At 38.4% G+C, this 22,023-nt stretch overlaps 1 pseudogene; it reads left to right on the forward strand.

The window, feature by feature from the left end:
* Positions 1-9,450: 9,450 nt before the first annotated feature.
* The window catches only part of LOC121080661, a 65,007-nt pseudogene continuing 52,434 nt past the window's right edge, over positions 9,451-22,023 (forward strand).

Genomic DNA, 22,023 nt, shown 5'->3' on the forward strand with positions numbered 1-22,023 from the left:
AGATAGTCTACAGTCTCAAGAGGTTCTACATGGAGAAATTATTCACGTCCCCCCATGCCCTGTCATATTCAGATTGTGTGTTAGTTTATATATTGAATATGACTTTGGAGCTTATTACTAATTTTGCAGACCTCAGAGTTTATATCAATTTCCTGGCATTACTGCAAACTCTTTTTCCCACAGCCTTTTGAATTAACAGACTTCTGCCAACACTCAAACTTTCTTGCAGCCTGTTTTGTACAGTTCAACATTAAATTTTTAAACACAACAGTTTGTTTTTTGATGTTTTATATTGCTCCCTATATGTCTATGACCAATTATCATGACCACATGGATCATCAGTGGTTTCAGTTTGGAAATCGTTTCCCTCAGCTAGTAGCAGAGCTTGAGAGCCAACATGCCTATTCTGTAAGAAATGTTGCTTATCGGTGAACATAGTTTTTTTCCAACTGTATTGGGTTTTGGTGGTGGTGGTGGCACAGCAGCTGGGAGAGAGGAGTGAGAATATGTGAGAGAAACAACTCTGCAGACACCAAGGTCGGGGAAGAAGGAGGGGGAGGAGGTGCTCCAGGTGCTGGAGCAGAGATTCCCCTGCAGGCCATGGTGAAGACCATGGTGAGGCAGGCTGTGCCCCTGCAGCCCATGGAGGTCCATGGTGGAGCAGATACCCACCTGCAGCCCAGGGAAGGCCCCACAGTTAAACAGGTGGATGTGCCCTGAAGGAAGCTGTGACCCCGTGGAGACCCCATGCTGGAGCAGGTTTGCTGGCAGAACTTGTGATCCTGTGGGGGACCCACACTGGAGCAGTCTGTTTCTGAGGGGCTGCACCCTGTGGAAGGGACCCATGCTGGAGCAGGGGAAGAGTGTGAGGAGGAAGGAGCGGCAGAGACAACATGTGATGAACTGACTGTAACCCCCATTCCCCGTCCCCCTGCACCACTCTGGGGAGGAGGGAGAGAATTCAGGAGTGAATTTGAGCCTGGGAAGAAGGGAGGGGTGGGGGGAAGGTGTTTTTAAGATTTATTCATATTTCTCATTATCCTACTGTGTTTTGATCATCAATAAATTAAATCAGTTTTCCCAAGCTGAGTCTGTTTTGCCCATGATGGTAATTGGTAAGTGATCTCCCTGTTCTTATCTCAAACCACAAGCTTTTTATTGTATGTTCTTCCCTTCATCCTGTTGAGGAGGGAGAACGATAGAGCAGTTTGGTGGGAACCTGGCAGCCAGCCAAAGTCAACCTACCACACCAACTCTGCACAAAGAGAAGAGCATCCTTTCTGCCTATCATCTTTAAATAACATTTATATTGATTAAAAATTTTCACTTCCCTTGCAATTAAAAAAGAAATAATTTTGGAAGTCTCTTCCTGCAAAAGAAAGTTACACATTACTTTCTGATTATTTTACTGCCCAATTGGAAAATAATTTCTTTTTGTTTCTTTAAGAACTATGCTATTGATTTCTTTATAGATATAATTCTTCAAGATTGATTTACTATGTTTGTCACTGTGCTATATCCCTTCTGAAAAATTAAAAGAATGACATATAAATTAGAAAAAAAATATTTTATGAACCAGAAAATTTGTTTAGGTCAATTTAATATTTGTTTTGTTCATTCCTTTGGTATGCTAAATTTTAGAACCGATGGACAGATCATTTGCTATCAATGGAAGTTCTAGGTGAGAAAAGTAATTTCTGAATGCATAATAGAATATAATTCCATATAAACTTCAGAAATTGCTTTATTTCAACATGGAGATCTGTCATCATTTAATCCCAGCTGGCAACTAAGCACCACACAGCCACTCACTCCCTCTCCCCGTGTCAGGATGGGGGAGAGAATTGGAAGAGTAAAAGTGAGAAAAGTTGTATGTTGAGATAAAGACAGTTTAATAGGGAAAGCAAAAGCTGCACATGCAAGCAAAGCAAACCAAGGAATTTATTCACTGCTGCCCATTGGCAGGCAGGTGTTCTGTTCAGCCATCTCCAGGAAAGCAGGACTCAACATGTGTAACAGTTACTGAGAAAGACAAATGCCATCACTCCAAATGTCCCTCTTTTCCTCCTTTTTCCCCAAGTTTGTATGTTGAGCATGACATTTTATGTATGGAATAGCCTTTTGGCTAGTTTAGGTCACCTGTCCTGGCTGTGTCCCCTCCTAATTCCTTGTGCCCCTCCAGCCTTCCTGCTGGCAGGGCCTGAGAAACTGAAAACTCCTTGACTTAGTATAAACATTACTTAGCAACAACTAAAAACATCAGTGTGTTATCAATATTATTCTCATGCTAAATCCAAAACACAGCACTGTACCAGCTACTAGGAAGAAAATGAACTCTCTCTCAGCAGAAACCAGGACAAGATTTTTTTTTTTCAAATCATGCTATATGGCATACACATAATGGCTGGGGTTGGAAGGGACCTCTGGAGGTCATCTGGTCCAACTCCCCTGCTCAATCAGGACCACCTAGAGCTGGATGCCCAGGACCACGTCCAGACATCTTTTGAAGATCTCCAGGGATGGGGACTCCACCACCTCTCTGGGAAATCTGTTCCAGTGCTCAGTCACTCTCAATGTAAAAATAGTGTTTCCTGATGTTCAGGAGGATCCTCCTGCGTTTCAGTTTGTGCCCATTGCCTCTGGTCCTGTCACTGGGCACCACAGAAAAAAGCCTGGCTCGGTCTTCTTCGCACTCTCCCTTCATGTTTTTATATACATTAATGAGATCCCCCCGAGCCTTCTCTTCTCTAGGCTGAACAGTCTCAGCTCTCTCAGCCTTTCCTCATAGGTGAGATGCTCCAGTCTCTTCATCATCTTCGTGGCCCTTCTCTGGACTGTTTCTACTATGTCTATGTCTCTCTCATACTGGAGAGCACAGAACTGGCCACAGTACTCCAGATGTAGCCTCACCAGTGCTGGACAGAGGGGAAGGAACACCTCCCTCGACCTGCTGGCAATACTTTGCTTAATGCAGCCCAGGATACCATTATCTTCTTTTGCTGAAAGGGCACATTGCTGGCTCTACATGACCAATTGCTTTTTTGCATTATTTTTATTATTGATCTGTTTGTAGAAAAATAACTTTTTTTCAACATTTAAGATATTCCTTTTGCTGTTCCTGTGATTTTTTTCAGTGACAATGTGATGGGAATAATTTTTTTTAAATAATTACCTTTCTAAAATCAACCATAACAGGATTTACTTCATTATTTAACCTGAAGTACATAATTTAATATAATTTCCAAATAATATTCCACCTCTAGTGCATCAGTTTTGTAGTTCAGCACAACTAGTAATTTCCCAGAATAGTATCCATAAATTAATGATTATTGACATGCACGTTGTAATGTTGCCTTAATGTTCATACAGTGTTTTGGAAATCTGTGCCATGGTAAAACATGTTACGTCACCCATGTAAGGGGGTCAAAGAAAACAGAAATGGAACTCATGGAGTAGTATGCTCTTGGGTGTTCATATGGGTAGTGGATTTTTAAGGGCTCAGTCTTGCATATTCTCACTCCTGTGGGTGATTTTTACAAATGCAAGTTGTTCTTTTAGTTGCAATTCTATCAATTAGGACTGCCTGTGGCAGTCAGATTAGAAATTGGCACAGAAAGTGAAGAGATTGCATGACCATAGTAGACCAAGAGGAGCATCAGTTCTCTGTGCTTTTCATCCATCACCCTCTATGGTGAAGTTGCAAGAAGGGAGGAGTGCAGGAGTGAAATCATGGACTCATCAACATATCAATATGATCCTAGTTGAAGACACTTTACCTAAGTTTCTGCAAGCTTATATACAATTTTCATATTTGTACACACGTCACACCTTAATTCTATTGGTTACATACACTGTTCACACGCTGCTATACAGATACTAAAAAGGTTAAAAGCATACAAGTGGTTAGTCGCATCTTTAAAATTGTTGACATTCCTGCGGTCATCAGCTCCCAACTCGGCTCCTGTTTTTCTGCCTGCTTAACTACTAAAGATCCTGTTTTCTTTATTCTCGGTGTCTTTCTCACAACCCTGTGGCCTTGCTGAGCAGGCAAAGCTTTTAATCATATCAAGCTGCTAAAGCAAGAGCAACTTTTGATAGGCCACGTGTCCCTTTTCTTCCAAATACATTGCCACAGAGGAGAGGTTACAAAGGAAGGATGGCCACCAAAATCTGTCTGGGGTTTTAATAAATGTTTCTAAGGCAGGCAGGCAATATAAGGTGAAATGGTGCAGATCAAGTAGAATAATGCTACAGTAAGAGAAGATGAAGACGGTCCCAGTAATGTCTGATGACTCATGTTTGTTAACCTAAAGCTGCATTCATTTTGCAGGTGGGGAACCTCAAGTAATAGGGATTCTACTTGATGCCCATTTAATTGGACCTTTAATGCATTAGAGACTACCTGTTTTGGGAGCCTTATTTGAATGGATTAGAGCAAGATATTCTGAGCTGCTGATCACTTCTATCTCCTGTTTGTTTCAAGCTTGTCTAAATGAAGAATTTTGAAAATAGATGCCTTGGTGACTTGGCAGCATCACTCAGGAAGTCTTTGGGAGAGCTACCAACCTCACTTAAATCTATCGGTTCTGAGCCCTGCACTTTATAACCACAAAATTTAGGACTTCTCATTCTTATCTGTCACCAGTGTTCAGCCTTTGTCTTTTCTTGTTCCAGTGTTGTCCATTATTTAATAAACACCTTGCAGATGCTATTTGTGTTTACGTTTTTGTTCTTCCCTCTCATCACTGAGAGCAGTAAGAGCCATAACACTTGCATGCCATTATTCCATCAATGAAGGTAGTTGATGTACATTCTTCCCCCACATAAAGAGCAGTTTAATGAGATTTGAGTGCTGTTTTTGGTAAGAGGCCAGTGGATGATTAGTGAACTAGCAGTATACTGACCTCTTCCTCTAACCTCCTTTTCATTCACTACATGTTGACATGTGTAAGGCTTAGACCCAAATATTTAATGATGTTTCCATGGTTCTGCACCCAAATTTTCACTCACAAGTATCTTTATGCATACAGCAGGCTTACCAAATGTTATTTGATTTCCACAGTTCATCACTGAAACTGAATATGTAGACATAGATGCACAGCTGTGTACAGGTCCTATGCCTCACCTTGTAGAACAGGGCTCATCAAACTTTTTAAACAGGGGGCCGGTTCACTGTCCCTCAGACACTTTCGGGGCCGGATTATAGTTTGGAAAAAAATGAATGAATTCCTATGCACACTGCACATATCTTATTTGTAGTAGTGCACAAAAACCAGGAAAAAGAATGCAATATTTAAAATGAAGAACAATTGTAATCAACAACAAAAAAAAATATTTCAATGTGAACTATGGGCCTGCTTTTGGCTAATGAGATGGTCAATGTTAGGTTCCATATTTGTCACTGCCAGTCGTAGCAAGTGATGCAAGTGTTCATCAGTTAGTCTGGATCTGATTGGAGATTTCAGATGTTTCATTCGGGAAAAAGTCTGCTTACAGACGTAGGTGCTGCCAAAGATGGTTGCAATTTGGAGTGCATGGTTCCTGAGATTATGATATGTCTCTGAGGGGAGAGATGCATAGAAATTAGTAAGGCTGCTTGATTTGAATGCATCTTTCAGCGAGTCACAAGTCTGTAGTGTGGCCAATTCCATTTGGTAAATCGGATCAACAGTTTCAATGTCAACAGAAAATGGGTTCCGGAAAAAGCTGTATGTCCTGTTCATGGAGACAAAGCTCTTTAAATCTAATTTGAAACTCCTTTTGCAACATTTCTAGTACATCCATACATGTTTTGTTTGGGAATGCAACTGCTGGTTTTTCTGCAGACAGGTTTTGAGTTGTGGGGAGATGGCAGAAGTTTTCCTCCTTTACTTGGTTAATGAGCAGGTCTAATTTGACTTGAAATGCTTTCACATGTGAATATGTATCACAGATGAGCTTCCCCTTTCCTTGAAGCTGGACATTGAAATTGTTGAGTAGCTCTGTTACATCTGTCAGGAACGCAAGGTGCCATTTCCATTCTGCATCTTTGAGCTCTGGTACTTTGTTTTTAGAAAGCACAAAATCATAAACCTGTGGAAATCAGTCATAAAATCGTTTCAAAACTGTCCCTCGACTCAGCCAACGGACTTCTGTGTGGTACAGAATATCTTCATAGGCAACATTTAGCTCAGACAGAAATTCCTGACACTGTCTGTGGTTTAGTGCACGAGCTCTAATGAAGTTAACACAAGAAAGCACAATTTTCACGACAGAGTCCAGCTTCAGTGATTTACAACACAGGGCTTGTTGGTGGATGATGCGGTGTATGGCTATTGGATGTGAATGGTTGTGTTTGTCCATCTCTTTGTTAATGCGTGCAACCACTCCTTTCACGGCCCCCACCATGCTAGGAGCACCATCAGTTGTCACACTGAATAGTTTACCCCAGTCCAGCTCCAAATCGTTCATAGTTTGGCAAACTTTCTCATAGATATCCTCTCCTGTAGTTGTTCCTTTGATGCTTTTCAGTGCAGCAAGCTCCTCTATGACTTCAAAAGAATCATTTGTCCACTAATGAAAATTAGAAGTTGTGCAGAATCACGAACATCATTGCTTTCGTTGAGTGCCAATGAGAAATAGCAAAGTTGTTTTTTTTCAGGAGTTTTGCAACTGCCAATTCAAATTTTCCCCCATTTCTTCAATCCTTCATGTAATTGTAGGTCCTGAAAGCCTCACTGTACTAAATAAATCCGCTTTCTCTGGACACATCTCTTTGGCCACAGAAAGAAGGCATTCTTTAACAAATTCTCCCTCTATGAATCCTCTGCCAGTGAGCGCTATGAGCTTGGCAACTTGATAGCTTGCTCGAAGTGATGATATATTGAGCTGCTTTTGCTTCACAGAAGTATTTTGCTGAGTTGCCAATCCATGTTTCAGTCTTAATATTTTATCTTTTCTCACTTGTCCGACCAAAGAATCATATTTATGTTGAGTTTCGTAGTGTTGACACAAATTGTCTTCCTTGAACACAGACACTGAATTCTGGCATATCAGACAAACAGCTCCTTCTTTGTACTCCATAAAAAAATAATCAGAAGTCCATTTTTCTTGGAATGCCTCGCACTCGGAGTCAATTGTTCTTTTTTTTGACATGATGGTGCGCGCGCTTCCCACTGGTGCTGGCTTGCTTGTCCTGCCTGGGAGCTGGAGGGAGGGAGAGACCCCTCCACCGCCCCCCCCTCAGCCCTGCCGCACAGTCCGGACAGGGTGGCCAGAAGGGATGCATGGATGAAGTGGCAGGCAGTCATCTGCGGCTGCTTGGTTTCCCCCCCCAACCCCCGGCGGGGGGTGGGGGGGTGGGGGTTGGGGTGGCAGGGGTGTTCTGTAAATACCGGGGGCCGGATTGAGGACCTTGGCGGGGGGCGTAGTTTGAGGACTCCTGAGTAAGATCTTAAATACAGAGTTATTCTGGTGGGTTTGTAATGCAGTGGCATTCAGGGTTTGCATTGAGCAAATACAGAAAGTTAATAAGGTACCTATTAATGCATCAGTATTAAAAATTATTCTGAGCTTCCAACTGGTTAGATAGGACTGAAATTGTTTACTTTTTGCATTTGCAGTTATCTTATTTTTAATAAAAGTGGATCTGGCTTCCTCAAACCTATTTTGCTAGTTATTAGGTCTTAATTGCATTTCTAATGCACAAAGTGTTTAAAAAAAGTGTTTGTATAGCCTTATATTTGTTATTAACTACTTCAAACTGTTTATTGAACTGTTGTGATTAGACTGGTACTTGACTATATTTTAAAAAAACCCAAACATTTCCTACTATTTGGTGGTTTTATCCTTTTATTTTTCAAACATAAAAGCCATGCTCTGTAGATAGTCCTTTTAAAGTTTGCTGTATTTTGGTATATTCAACTTAGTTCCGCCTGTACTTTTTACAGACCTTCCTGTAATTGCACTTATGTTAAACTGATCTGCATTTTGATGAACTTTTTCAGGTTACAGCTTACTGCAGTCTTAGGAACAGTCATTTTATAGGTGTCTGTCTTTTTGTTTGTTTGTTTGTTTTTCCCTGATGCTTGGAAGAAGTAAAGCAAATCTTAGTGCACTTAATGCTTCACAGAAGTGGGCCTACTACTGTGGCTACTGTGAGGTTCCTCCATCCACCTGTGGCTTCTTCCACTTAAGTTGGCAGATCCCTGCCTGCTGTCTTCTCCTTGCTCCCATCTCTTTTGATGAGCAATACAGCTGTTCATGTACTCACAGTGATCTAGATTACTGATCTTTATTTTTATTTGCTAGCTTTATTTTTCAGTTGTGTAATTTCCCTGATTTGGTATGCCTTATGGCTGTACAAACATTTTTCCAGAACAAAAAGGACAGAAATGGTTGGAGTGGTGTCTGATCAAATCCTCAGGCTTCTTTCACTGCAGATGTAGAGCTGCTGTTGTGAAAAGTCCAGGATTCTGCTTCCCACCCCTCTTTCCCTTCCAACATGAACATGCATGTGATTTTCCTGAGGGCGTGCTTCTGTGTCTTTAGTAGCGGCAGCGTTATGCATCTGAAGCTTTTGGAAGGCAGGAGGAGAATGGATAGTTTGACAGGAAAACTCTTATTGTAGCAGTGAGTGTTGTTACACTATGCCTTGCCTCACCTTCCTTTCATTTATTGTTGCTTTTCTCCTGTTTGGTGGAAGTTCACCATGGTGCCACAGGTGATAAGCCTGCTGAGTTTATTAATCAGTTTTTAGGGCACTGTTTCAGTTTTAATGGTGAGATATACCTTACTGAAAAGGGTTGTTAAGCATTGGAACAGGCTGCCCAGGGGAGTGGTGGAGTCACCACCCCTGGAGGTATTTAAAAAAATGCATAGATTTGGTGCTTAGGGACATGGTTTAGTGGTGGGCTTGGCAGTCCTGAGTTAATGGTTGGACTTGTTCTCAAAGGTCTTTTCCAACCTAAATGATTCTATGATTCTAAGTTTTAAAACTAAAGAATAAACAAAGGGGAGTTAATGATTTTTACAAATTTTACAAAAAACAGCTATCAATGAAGTATGAAGAATTGGGGAGGTGGAATATGCAGTGATCCCAAAGTATGAATTTTAGTTCATGGGAAATGAAGGAATGCAGTATTAAGTATGTGTATAATAAGATGGGAAGTGAAAGAATACAAGACCTGTAGAAATCTAGAAAATAAATGGCTTTAAAAATATGTAATAGAAGAGTTGTCATTCAAAGGGTAATAGTGGCTGCTGAGGTGATTTTAGTTTTTGCATATAAGGGATTGAAGGGATCTAATAGCAATTGGTAAAAAGCTGAAGCATTAGAAATCATTCACTTAATGAAACTTGATCAGTTATTAAAATGCATAGGTTCTACACTTTGTTCTGTAATTGGTTTAGCATGTTGTTTCATAGTTCTTTATTATTAATCTGTAGAGGGAAAGGAACAATGGCTTTGATGTCCTCTATCACAACATGAAACATGGGCATTTGTCAACAAAAGACTTAACAGACTTTACAAAAGAAAGGTAAGTATTCATCCTTACTAATCCTGGCTCTTAAATGAAACCCAGAAACAGTATATTAAAGTTTGTGTTACAGTAAAATGCAAAATACATAAAAATCAACAAGCATTTTAAAATATACCTCATATTCTACAAGGTTTAGGCTCACCCCATTTGCGTAGAACTGAATACTGACTCTTAAGCATTAATAACAAGATTCTAATTTTTAGGTTTGAATTAAAAAAACAAGAGTAAAAAGCTAGAAATGTCACATTAGATGTCTACCAGTTTATTTAAATTAATTTCAATTTTTTGTTATGTTTGGAAGAAAAGCAATAATTTAAGTAGCAAAAATTACCAGTTTTTCAAAGCTTTTGGCCATAGATGTAGATTTAGGGTATCAGCAAGTTCTAGTATGATCTTAAATTATACTTTTAGATTACAATGTTGAGAAACTAGGTTGGTTAAAGAAAAGGGAATTATAAGTATGGACAAGAAAATAATATGCAGAAAATAACCTGGGTTGTTGTTTATGGGAAGGACGGTGTTGTCCCAGAACTGAAATCTAAAAATGTGACAACTTCCTAAACAGGTGTTCCAAAGAGGGTCCCCCGTGGAGAGTCGGCCAAGTCACGACAATCACACCAATATGGCTACATGCCGTGCTCACTTTATTAAACAAACAGGTCATATTTATAACTTAAACCGACTGCTCACACGTCTTTACACACAGGTGACTGGATAAAAGTCTCTGGCCACGTGGGCGTCCGTGTCGCTGATTGGTGAGCATGCTGCAGGCGCCTTATCAGAGTGTGCCGATGAGAGTGTGCTGATTCTGCGGTTCCCAGGACTTGCTCTGCACCTGGCTTCTTGTTTGTGCATAGCTTGTTTTCTTTCTCCCACTGCTTGTTCCCAGGACAATTTAAAACTGCTCTGCAGCTTCAACTAACAGGCCTGGGTTGTCCAACCTGGATAATGGTAACATATGTTCTCGATCTTTTAAAAATCCCTCTACAGTGTTCTTTATAAAAGATGACTGCTGCTGCTACTTTGAACATAAGAATTTCCATTCTGGATGAACTTAGTGATATGTCTGCTTCAGAAATTTGTCTTATTTGATTACTGATGCCATATAATGCATGGGAAAGATACTTGTAAGAAGCTAATTGAGGACCTGTTTCAGGGAAAGTTTCTTGCAGTAAAAGCTGTCTAAAAAACCCAGCCTTTGTTTTTTGGAATTTTTTTAATCAGAATTTCAGGTTTGGCCTGGAATAGATCTCAACAATGAATTTTTTTAATAATTTACACAAATTTCATTATGGATCTGGCAGGTTCTCAGTAATACTGACATTTACAGAGTTTCAAAATGAGTTGAAGTGGAGAAAATGACAAAAATCTTTCCAATAAGTGAAACAGGTGAATTCCAGAGCCCATGTGTGATGGGCAGTCTTCTGTTGGAAGGACTGCACAAAGCAATGAATGTTGTGTTTCAAGAATCCCTTATTCCAGAAGACATATTGTGAAGTCAGACAGAGTTCCAGATTTAGTGGATGGATATCACACTGTTGATGTTTAGTATGAAATGTTTAGGGCTTCACAAGCTGCTAAAAAACGATTTTTTTTTAATTTCAAAACTGCTTAACTGCTTTTAATATTGACTTATAAAAATTTGCATTCTTGTGAGTGCCTGGATCTTTCCTTTGAAACCTGCTTTAATTCTTAGAATCAGTCTTTTTTTAATAGTAGTAAGTCATAGAATTAAGTGGTACATCACCTGGACACACATTTAATTTTATTAGTTTTACATATGTTGTGTTTTGATTTATCACCATACTTAGATAAGAAGCAGAGTGAGTGAGCAAGCTTCTGATCTTCTCTATGTTGTGTTCTTTGGGCATACTCCGTTTTATTCATACTGATAATCCTAAGGTGTGAATGGGTAAAAATAATTTGATGCTATATCTGTCTTGGATTCTTTTCTTTATTATGGTGACATAAATAAAACTTGTCAGTTCATTCTACACAAAATTACTGGTAAAAATAATGTGGTGTTCTAGTTTTTTTCACTCTGTCAGCTCCCTCAAATGAGATTTTAAATGCGGTGTGCCTTTGCAATCAATAAATAAAATAGTTGGACCTTTATCCACATTAGAAGTGTTTTAGCTGAAGTTTCTCCTAATTAATGTAGTGATTTGGCAAGGAGGCGGCAATAATTTTTTCCCCCAAGTAAACAAGCTTAAATAATATTTAAGACTAAAGATTAATGACCATCTAGGAACACATGAGGATCCATGTGGGCACTTTATCCTCAATGAGAGATCAAGAAATGTAGTTTCTCTTCTTGTGAATAGACCAGGGTGTACCAAAGAGATGTGTAGCCATCTTATCTACAGCATTTTGGAAAATTATATGAAAAATTTCAGTTCTAGTTAACATACTGAGATTCACTAGAATCTTAGCACTGCATTTTAATTTATTTGACAAGGCTTCAGTATACTTCCTTGAGAACAACTTGCTCTGAGATTGGAAAATATCTGTCAGTGATGTAGACCAGAAGCAATAAGTTCAGTCTTTTCCAGTGATCTTTTCCCTGTCAGATATTAAACCTGGTATCCTATCTGTTCCATTGTGTTTTCTTCAGCTCTGCTTTATTGATCCATCTTGGTATGTCAGGCTGCCATTAAAAAAAAAAAAAAAAGTTGAATTCCAAATAGATGCTTCTTTTCAAGTCAAGGGTGCATCTCTAATCAATCAGTCTAAGCTAGTAGTAGTTTCTGGCATATAGTTTGTAATGTCAAAGACATAGATGGACTTTAAATATTTGGTGTCCTCACTTTAGTAAAAATGTTTGAGTGTGTCAGTCTATTTCCCAGGAAATAAATATGGTTCAGTAGCACACATTTTTCTCATGTGAATCAAATTCTTGATCTCAAAAGAAATTGTATTGGGCAGTACTTCAACAGTATTTTACAACAGTCTGATTGTCTTGACCATATCCTATTTTGCATCTTTATTGCAAATAAATTAAGATGTTGCACACAATTATTTGTTCTCTTCCTGTAGTCTGAATATTATTTTGTAGTGCTCTTTTTTTGCTGGAAATATGTAAATGGATGAGCAAGATTCATTGAGTCTCCTAGGTCTAGTGTTTTTATGCCCTATTTACACCTGATTTTCTCAGCAGTTTCCTATGAAAACTAAACTTACGTATATTTACAATTTCTTCACATCTGCTGTTCCATTCCTTCTGAATGTATTGGCCAGTTTTATTCAGATGTGGAGATATAGGAGAGTGAAAACTGAAAATTGCTGGCTAGGTAGAGGAGGCACATCTGAATCGGTGATATTACTTACAAGAAGTTAGAGTACTTTACTGTCAAACAGTACATACAGTTGCCAGCTAATCAGACAGTATCGCTGGAGTCTCCAGACTAGCCAGAATATTTGCTTTTTTATGGGAGTGGCATAAAAAGAGAAAAGATGGTTAAGTGTGGATGTACAGACTGCTTAGGGCACAAAGGACATGTATGTATGAAGTCAGTCTCCATTAGTTGTGCTGTTCAGAATAGTGTTTTGGTCATGTACAACTTTATCAGGGAAGAGTGTTGTTCCCTTTTCTCCAGCCTTAGAAACAGTAATAATTAAAAAAGAAAATTTGTCTAGGACATGGAAAAATGTTGGTTTTATTATAGTCAGCTTAAGCATTTTAATGAAAATCTTTCTTTCAAAATTTCTGTAAGAACCTTCTGAAATTTCAAAGTTTCCTCTGAAAAAATGAAACTGGATATCCCTAGAAGGAGCCAGAAGGTTTCCCCTTTGACTGTGTTCAATTAGTCAATACCAATTAAACTTTCAACTGTGGTGTTTCACTTTTTTATTTTTGAGTATTTGTTAATGGTCAAGTACTAAAAGAACTGAGGCTGTTGGATCTATGGTTCTTTATTGCCTTTTGTCCAGATATTCTGCTACTGTGAATGGGAAAGACTTGTTCAGTCAGTAGCTGTTACTTTCTGGGAGGTTCAGATAAATCTCCTGAAAGAGTGAATTTTGTGACAGGCAATCTGTTTGATATTAGTAAATCTTGGGTGTGAGACAGGATATCTATTTGCTGAAAGATAGGTATATTAGTTCTATTCTTGATAAAGCATGTAGAAATTATGTTTTTTAATTATGGTTTTGTGTGTTTTGTCTTTAAATACTAGGAAGATTTTTTGTAGGTGAACTGTCTTGTGTTGGCGTGCATTTTAACACCTAAAATCTTTACATGTAAAACCACTGTGGTCAGCTAGGAACTGAATAGGTATTGTTGGCTTTTCTCCAGAAGTCTTTCAAACACTTTTCTGCACTGGTTGTCTGTAAGTGTCATAAAAAAGAAACTCCTTGATCAGAAGAAACTGGCAATGCACACATTACTGTTTCAGTTTAAATATTTAACAGATTCTAATCAAAGACAGATTTTTAAATCAGTGAAAATTAATTTACTCAGGTGTTCATAGTGTGCTACAGTACATCAGAATGCTCTGTGAAGTCAGTTGATAAAACAAATATAGATATACATGCACAACTGATCACCAACAGCATATTTCGGCTGTTGGTGTTCATAACTATTGTATGTTGATATGTAGTAACTTGGAGAATTCCAGTTTTGTGGAGATTGCTCATCTAAGTATTTTGTAAATTGCTGCAGGGAGAGGTGTGGGTTTTGGTCAGAAATCTTGTGTTTAAAAAAAAAAAAAAAAGCATTGACCTCTCAAATCCAGAAAACTTTGATAAAAGCTACTGATAATTAATCAAAATACATTGTTCATCATGGTAATTAAAAAAAAATAATCAGTGTCTCTTCTCTGTGTCTGTATGTATGTGCTTGTTGCTGGGCAGTGAGCAAGAATTCCAAACCTTGAGTCTTAAACTTTTTCAGATCATCAGGAATACTTGTATATGGGGAAGGAGGAGAAAATTTTGAATTTATTTATTTCATGATGAATAACTAGTTGCTTGTAGGTGAGATTTAAAATGTAATTTAATTACTGCATTTTACAACTTAATCCCCTTCTCCAAATGTATTGTCTGGATTGTTATTTTGAAGTTCAGTAGGTTTAAATACATGTTCCTATGTCAAAGTTCCAGGTGACTGCTACTACTTTGTTTCATATTTTCATAAGAAAATGCTTTTTGCTTGGAACGTGTTGCTGTAAAGGAGGAATAAAAACATCTGCCTCAGCAATAAGTGGTTATAGTAATAGTAACTTAAGAGAACAGTGAATTAGTTATCTCCCTTTTTCCCTCTTCTGCCCCTGAATAAAGGCATTACAAAGAAGAAAAGAAATTGCTTCAAGCTTTTGGATTTTCAAGAAAGATAATTACATTATTTTCTCAAATCCAGGATGTTTCTAAATCTAAGTTGATGCTACATAATGAGTATTGATTTAGGGTGGAAAATTAGTGTGTATCTTAACCTTAATAATAGGAGGGTGAGGAAGACTGATGAGGGAAGGACTTCCAGGGGAGTCACTGCCATATTTTGTGTGTGACTGCTGTTCCATGGCAATTGCCCCAGCATGGGTTCTAAGGAGGAAATCTGTGTGGACCCTTGGATTTTGATTCTCCAAAAGACAAATAAATATGTGGGTCTGAATGCAGGAAAACATAACAAAACTTTATGTAGGTAAGAATTTATCCAAAAGAAATCAGAATGTATTGAGGGAAACTTTTAAAAATATAATTACAAGCAGTAGAACACATTTCATTATACATGATTTAACTGTGTTTTCCAAACTCAAACATCACTATGCAAATGTTACCGAAATCTCGGAATAATAAATTTATCAACACCAATGTGATGCAGATAAGCAGACACTTCTTTATTAACGGCCGGGTGTGCGAGTGAGTCCTCTCACGATCAACGCACACCAAGCTTCAAAATCATACACCATATATAGAACTTATTCATACGTATTCATTAAGTATTCATGCATAAACATAGTATTTCCCGAAAATCATTAACATACTCTTCTCCCATATCCGATTCTGCGCAGTAAAGCTTAGAAAGGTCTAGAAATGGGTGTGGGGTACTATTTGGGTAGGTGGTACATGAGTCGGTGGTCGCGATACCCCCTGCCAGAATTACCTTTTACCTACATTCACTGTTTCTTGGCAGGTAACTATGAGTTGCTTCATTCAACTCTCCCCAGTTCCCATTAATTCTACATTCTGACATCTCAATACATTCTCCTAGGCTACACGTAAACACTGTATCCAATCATGCATTCAATCGTGAAACTGTTATCTAAGTTCTAAACATTCCTACTAGGTGATTCTGACCCTTGGTATGGGCTGTACAGAGGATTTCATAGTAGCTGTCGGTTGCTATGCAAACACAAATTCCACTAAAATATTTCTTATAACTCTATATTCCTAATCAATTGTGGTTAATTAATTCTAACTAATAGCAGATATGTAACACAAAGAACTTTTTTTTTTTTTTTAAATATTACTAGACAGGACCCCACTTTAATGTGAACAAATGTGATTCCTCAGTAAGCAATCACTTTGGGGTTTTTTAATGTTTTAATTGCAAATATATTTGATCTCTGTTATTTAGACAGTGTTAGGTGTGTGATTGTGTCATTAAAGAATGTTAAAGGCAGAGGGGAACAGCAGAGAGTATAGGAAGGAATAGTCTTTTGCAAGTCTTGAGCCCTTATGTTTTATTTGTTTCTATTCCCTGCAACATTTTGTCACAGCGTTATTAGATTGTTTTTTTAATATACTTCTGTGTTTTTGCATATAGTTTTTGAGGGGCCATTAAAACAGAGTTATTTTCTGTTAAAGTAAAAAGTCCTGTGCTTTGTGCTTTTAGAATGCATATTCATTTGTCTTCAAATATCTTCAAAATTTTGGTTACACTTTTGATTGCTTTCTTTGACAGGGCTATGATAGAAGAGACTTATTCAAGGTCAATGACAAAACTAGCCAAATCAGCTAGTAATTACACACAATTTGGGTAAGTGTGAATGAGAGAATTAACTGCATACATGTTAAGAATCAAGTTAGATTCTGAGTATTTTATTGATGATGTTGAAGGTAGCATAACTTTGCCACTTTATAAAAATGATTGATAGTTCTTCAGTTACCATGCAGCTATAACAAAAACAAGATAGTTGTCGTGGTTTAACTCCAGCCAGCAACCAAGCACCACGCAGCTGCTGGCTTGCTCCCCCTCACCCAGAGGGATGGGGAGGAGAATCAGAAAGGAATGTAAACCTCGAGGGTTGAGATAAGAACAGTTTAATAGGTAAAGCAAAAGCCATGCATGCAAGCAAAGCAAAGGAAAGGAAGGCATTCATTCACTACTTCCCATGGGCAGGCGGGTGTTCAGCCATCCCCAGGAAAGCAGGGCTCCATCACGTGTAACGGTTACTCGGGAAGACAAACACCATAATGCCAAATATCCCCCCCTTCCTTCTTCTTCCCCCAGTTTATATACTCAACATGACGTCATATGGTACGGAATACCTCTTTGGCTAATTTGGGTCACCTGTCCTGGCTGTGTCCCCTCCCAATTTCCTGTGCTGCTCCAGCCCTCTCACTGGCAGGGCCCAAGGAACTGAAAAGTCCTTGACTTAGTATAAACATTACCCAGCAACAACTAAAACCATCAGTGCCTTATCAACATTGTTTTTACACCAAATCCAAAACACAGCAACTGCACCAGCTACTAATAAGAAAATTATCTCAGCCGAAACCAGGACAATAGTACAGTTCTTTATTCAGAGTTTTAAGAAAACACACCAACAAAGCATCCAAACCCCCCCAAACCAACAGCAAAACCTCTGTGTTTAAGGTTGAGTTCTTTTCAGACACAATAAAGAATGTGACTTTATATTTTGTGCTCCCAAGCCTATGATAATTATTTTGAAGAGAGAGCATATGGCCTGCAAATGTGGCAGTGAATTTTTTATTTTTACTTTCTCAAGTGTTATCTCTGTCTTCTGACGTGTTAAGAATGAGACTTCAATAGATTTATTCCATAGTTTATTTAAAACTTTATACATGGGATATATTTTTAAAAATTGAATTAGTAATGGATGGTGTTTTCATTAGAAACATTATGCCAACAACTCAGATTTCTTAGAAGGGCTAAAGGTTATTTTTATTTGTAGTAATTACAGCTGGTAATATGGAGAGCTTTCATCAGTGGATAATTTGTTACCAGTTGTTGCTGCTCTTCAAAGGTTATGTATCTGCATGTTAGTTTGAACATCAGTGTTCAAGGGGTATGCATGGTATTGATTTTTCAGCAGCATTGACCTGGAAACTGAGGTGGGAGTGTATTTTTAATATAGCTGGAGAAATCCTTTCAGTATAGAAATCTGAATCTGAGGAATGACTTGTCTCCCACTTTACCATATGGTTAATCTTGTGACTGTAATGATGTAAGACAACTGAAAACTTAACTAGCCAGGTAATTTATGGTTTCTTTTCACTATTCAAGTATGCACATAAAAATACTTGTACACATTAATTTTTTTTAACTGCTCTTGCATCATCTTTAGGAATATCTTTTGTCATTATTATGTGTTGATGATGGAGAATAATAATTTTGCTGCATTTTACTCATTAGAGTCAATACAAGTAAAACATAAACCACAGAAAAGTTAGGTAGGATTCCAAGTATACTTGAAACGTTTAATAAGAACATAATTTCTAGCAGTTGTTGAGGTTTTTGTTTGCTTCAGTTTTAGGAATGGAGCTGAAATTCTGTAAACATGTCAGTTATACTTCAGCACTATTTAAAAAAAATGTAGTCAACTGAAAGGAAAAACTACAGGTGAGCATTATTTTTTATTTTTATTTTCCCCTCAATCTAGGACATTTGCACCAGTTTGGGATGTTTTCAAAACCTTGACAGAAAAACTAGCAAACTGTCACTTGGATCTTGTGCAGAGATTACAAGAGCTAATAAAAGAAGTTCACAAGTATGGAGATGAACAAATCAAAGCTTATAAAAAGGTTATTACCTTTTTTCTTATGTGAGACCAATGATTTGTTAATGTTAAAAGTAAAATGGTTTCGTTTTGACAACTATGTGATATTTGGCAGACTAAAGAAGATGTTTCAGGAACATTGGAAGCAGTGCAAAATATTCAAAGTATCACTCAGGCCTTACAGAAATCAAAGGAAAACTATAATGCAAAGTGTGCTGAACAAGAACGTCTGAAAAAGGAAGGAGCAAAACACAGAGAAGTTGATAAGGTAGTTCTATGACATCTTACAGATCAACAGCACAATGCATTTAACACATTAACCTTGCATTAGTAAGTGAAATGCTCAAAAAGGGCTGAAAGTATTGTGGCTATTTGATAACGTGCATGATACTTTGTCTAGTTATGTTTTGTTTATACTTCTTTATCTGGTCTAACTGCACAGCACTTCTAATTCTTTATTATGTAATTACCTGCATCATGATAATTTTGTTCAGTGGCTTTTACAGAAGTTGCATATAATCATTTCAGCTTCTATTATGGTTTTGGATGAATTTTCTTAAGTAAATATGCAAACACTCAACGCCTTTGTAATTGAATTGAGGAGTAGGAAGTTTTGCATTGTCCCCTCAAGTGAGACAAAGTAGCTAATTATAGGAGTATTTGCAGTCTATTCCATTGAGATAAAAAGCAATTAACATTACTTTCAATGCTAATTCCAATAACATGGACCAAAATCCCAAGGGATGAGTAATTTGATGTTGCATTTAGTACTGTCCTTGGGTCATGGGGGAGTTTGATCCATTCACAGAATCTACAGAAGGCACATTGGCAGGGACCTCTGGTCCTTGCTCAGGAAGGATCACCTAGAGCCAGTTGCCCTGGACTGTGACCAGATGGCTTTTGAAGATCTTCAGGGATAGAGATTCCACAATCTCTCTGGACAGCCTGTTCTAGTGTTTGGTCACCCTCACAGTAAAAATGTTTCCTGATGTTCAGAGGGAACCTCCTGCGTCTGAGTCTGTTGCTTCTGGTTGTGTCACCAGGCACAACTGGAAAGAGCCTGGCTCAGTCTTCTTTGCAACATCCCTTCAGGTATTTACATGCATTGACAAGATCTCCCCTAAGCCTTTAATTCAGGCTGAACAGTCCCAGCATTCTCAGCCTTTCCTCCTAGGATAGATGCTCCAGTCCCTTCGTCTTTGTGGCCTGTTGCCGGACACTCTCTAGTATGTTCGTACATTAATAGCAAGAGGAGGTCCAAAGAAAACATTGGACCAATACTTGTTGAAGATGGTCATCTGACTAATAGGGATGAAGAAAGAGCAGAGGCATTCAGTGTTTTTTTTGACTCTGTCTTTAATATTGATAGGGAGCTAGGCAGCCCAAGGTACGAGTTGGAGGACCATGAGTGTGGGAACAGTGACTTTCCATTTGTGGACACTGAAATTGTAAAGGATTGGCTGTATCAGCTGAACGTTCACGAGTCCATGGGGCCTGATGGGAGTCAGGAGCTGAAGGATACTGAGGGAGCTAGCAGATGTTATAGTAAGACCCCTCTTGATCATCTACCAAAGGTCTTGGCAGTCTGAGGAAGTCCCCACTGACTGGAAGCCAGCCAACGTTATTCCAATCTACAAGAAGGGTGTGCAGGAAGACCCAGGAAACTACAGACCTGTTAGTCTAACCTCTGTACCTGGAGAAATTATGGAGAATGTTATAATGGGTGCTATTGAAAAGCATTTAAAGAACAATGCAATCATCAGGCACAGTCAACATGGGTTCACAAAGGGAAAGTCCTGTTTAGCTAATTTGATATCCTTCTACAATCAGGTCACCTGCCTGGTGGATGAGGTTTTGCTGGATTTAGTAAGGCTTTTGATACTGTCCCTCACAGCATCCTTCTGGACAAGTTGTCCAACTGTGGGATGAGCAGGTACATGCTGTGCTGGGTGGAAAACTGGCCAAACAGCAGGGCTCAAAGGGTTGTAGTGAATGGGGCTACACCTGGCTGGTGACAGGTTACCAGCAGAGTTCCTCAGGGGTCAATTCTAGGGCCAGTCCTGTTCAATATACTTCTCAATGATTTGGATGCAGGAGTTGAATGCACCTTTAGTAAATTTGCTGATGATACCAAACTGGGAGGTGCTATTGACTCATGGGATTAGAGGCCTTGCAGAGAGATCTAGATAGATTTGAGTATTGGGCAATCAATAATGGCATGAAATGTAACAAGAACAAATGCTGGATTCTGCACCTGTGACAGAGTAATGCTGGGCACAAGTCTAAATTGGGAGAGGAGTGGCTGGAGAGCAGCCCTGCACAAAGGGATCTGGGGTGCTGGTTGGCAGCAGGCTCAGAGTAGTAGAGAAAAGAGGTTATGTTTCCTTGTCTCTACTGATGTTGTCTCTTTTTAGATCTTGATAACTGAAATGGAAATAGGCAGAGATATCTGTGTAGGGTTCTTGTTAGAATGGCCTTAGTGCCTGTTGTACTGCTGGCTTGGTGGAGCAGATAAAAGTTGGTTATTATCTTGTCACTGATGACAAAAGCGATCCTGTTGACTGTGTTCTGATTGTTTTATCATTAATATAAATTTAGCTTTTTTCCTAGCTTCTGCCTGGACAGTCAGTGTTGGGTTCTAGACACAAATTGGAAATGTGTGGGATGGCAGATGTTTTCCTGCAAGTTTATTAAAAATACAGTTTTTCTGAATTCTTGTAAATAGATTGAAATTTTTCAGTACGAAAAGTTGACTTGATGGAAGGCTTGCTTTTAAGATGTAACTTTGCAGTCCCTTGTCTAGTTGGAAACAAAAAAATGTTCAGTTTGACTAATGTTTAGATGGAGAAGGGAGAAAGAAAAATGGCCTTTAGCCTGTACTGCTTTACTGTTTTATGCATCTTTCCTAGGTAATTTTTGTTTGAACAATTAGGACATAGTTTAATGCTTAGCTAATGCTTCAAAAATGTTTCCAGTAGGAGCCGGCAACTGTGACTTGTCACATCTCTTCAGTCATGTTTTTATTCAAATTTACACTTGTAATTTCAGAAACATAGTGACAAATATTATGCTAATTCAATTTTCCTTTGGCAGAGAATAGGTTTATTACTTCTAGCATAACATGAAAAAGGTTTTTTTTATCAAAATCTGAATAGTTGCTTTATCAGAAAGCAGGGGATTTGCATCAATATGTTAAGAACCAAATATTTGGTGAAATACTTTATTGAAGAATTTGAGGAGGTATCTGAGAGCTTACAGCTTTCATTGCAGCTGAAAGTTAGTGTTAATTTGTGTAATTTCCTGTGTTTCTCTGATATGTTAACTTCTCTATAATGACTTGACAAAAAAACCCCGTTGATTGATATTTATTATTTCAGTTACTGTAAAACTTGCTAAATAGAGTTCTAAAAATTACTGCACCTGAGAATAGACATATAGTATTTTCAGAAGAGATTACTAGTTAATCGTACAGTGTTAGTGTGCTTTATCATTTTGTCTTGCTCAGGAGTTTTTTGTAGATGTTTCAGCATGTAACAGTTCTG

The sequence above is a fragment of the Falco naumanni genome, chromosome W (assembly GCF_017639655.2).
Source record: "Falco naumanni isolate bFalNau1 chromosome W, bFalNau1.pat, whole genome shotgun sequence".
Lineage (NCBI taxonomy): Eukaryota > Metazoa > Chordata > Aves > Falconiformes > Falconidae > Falco > Falco naumanni.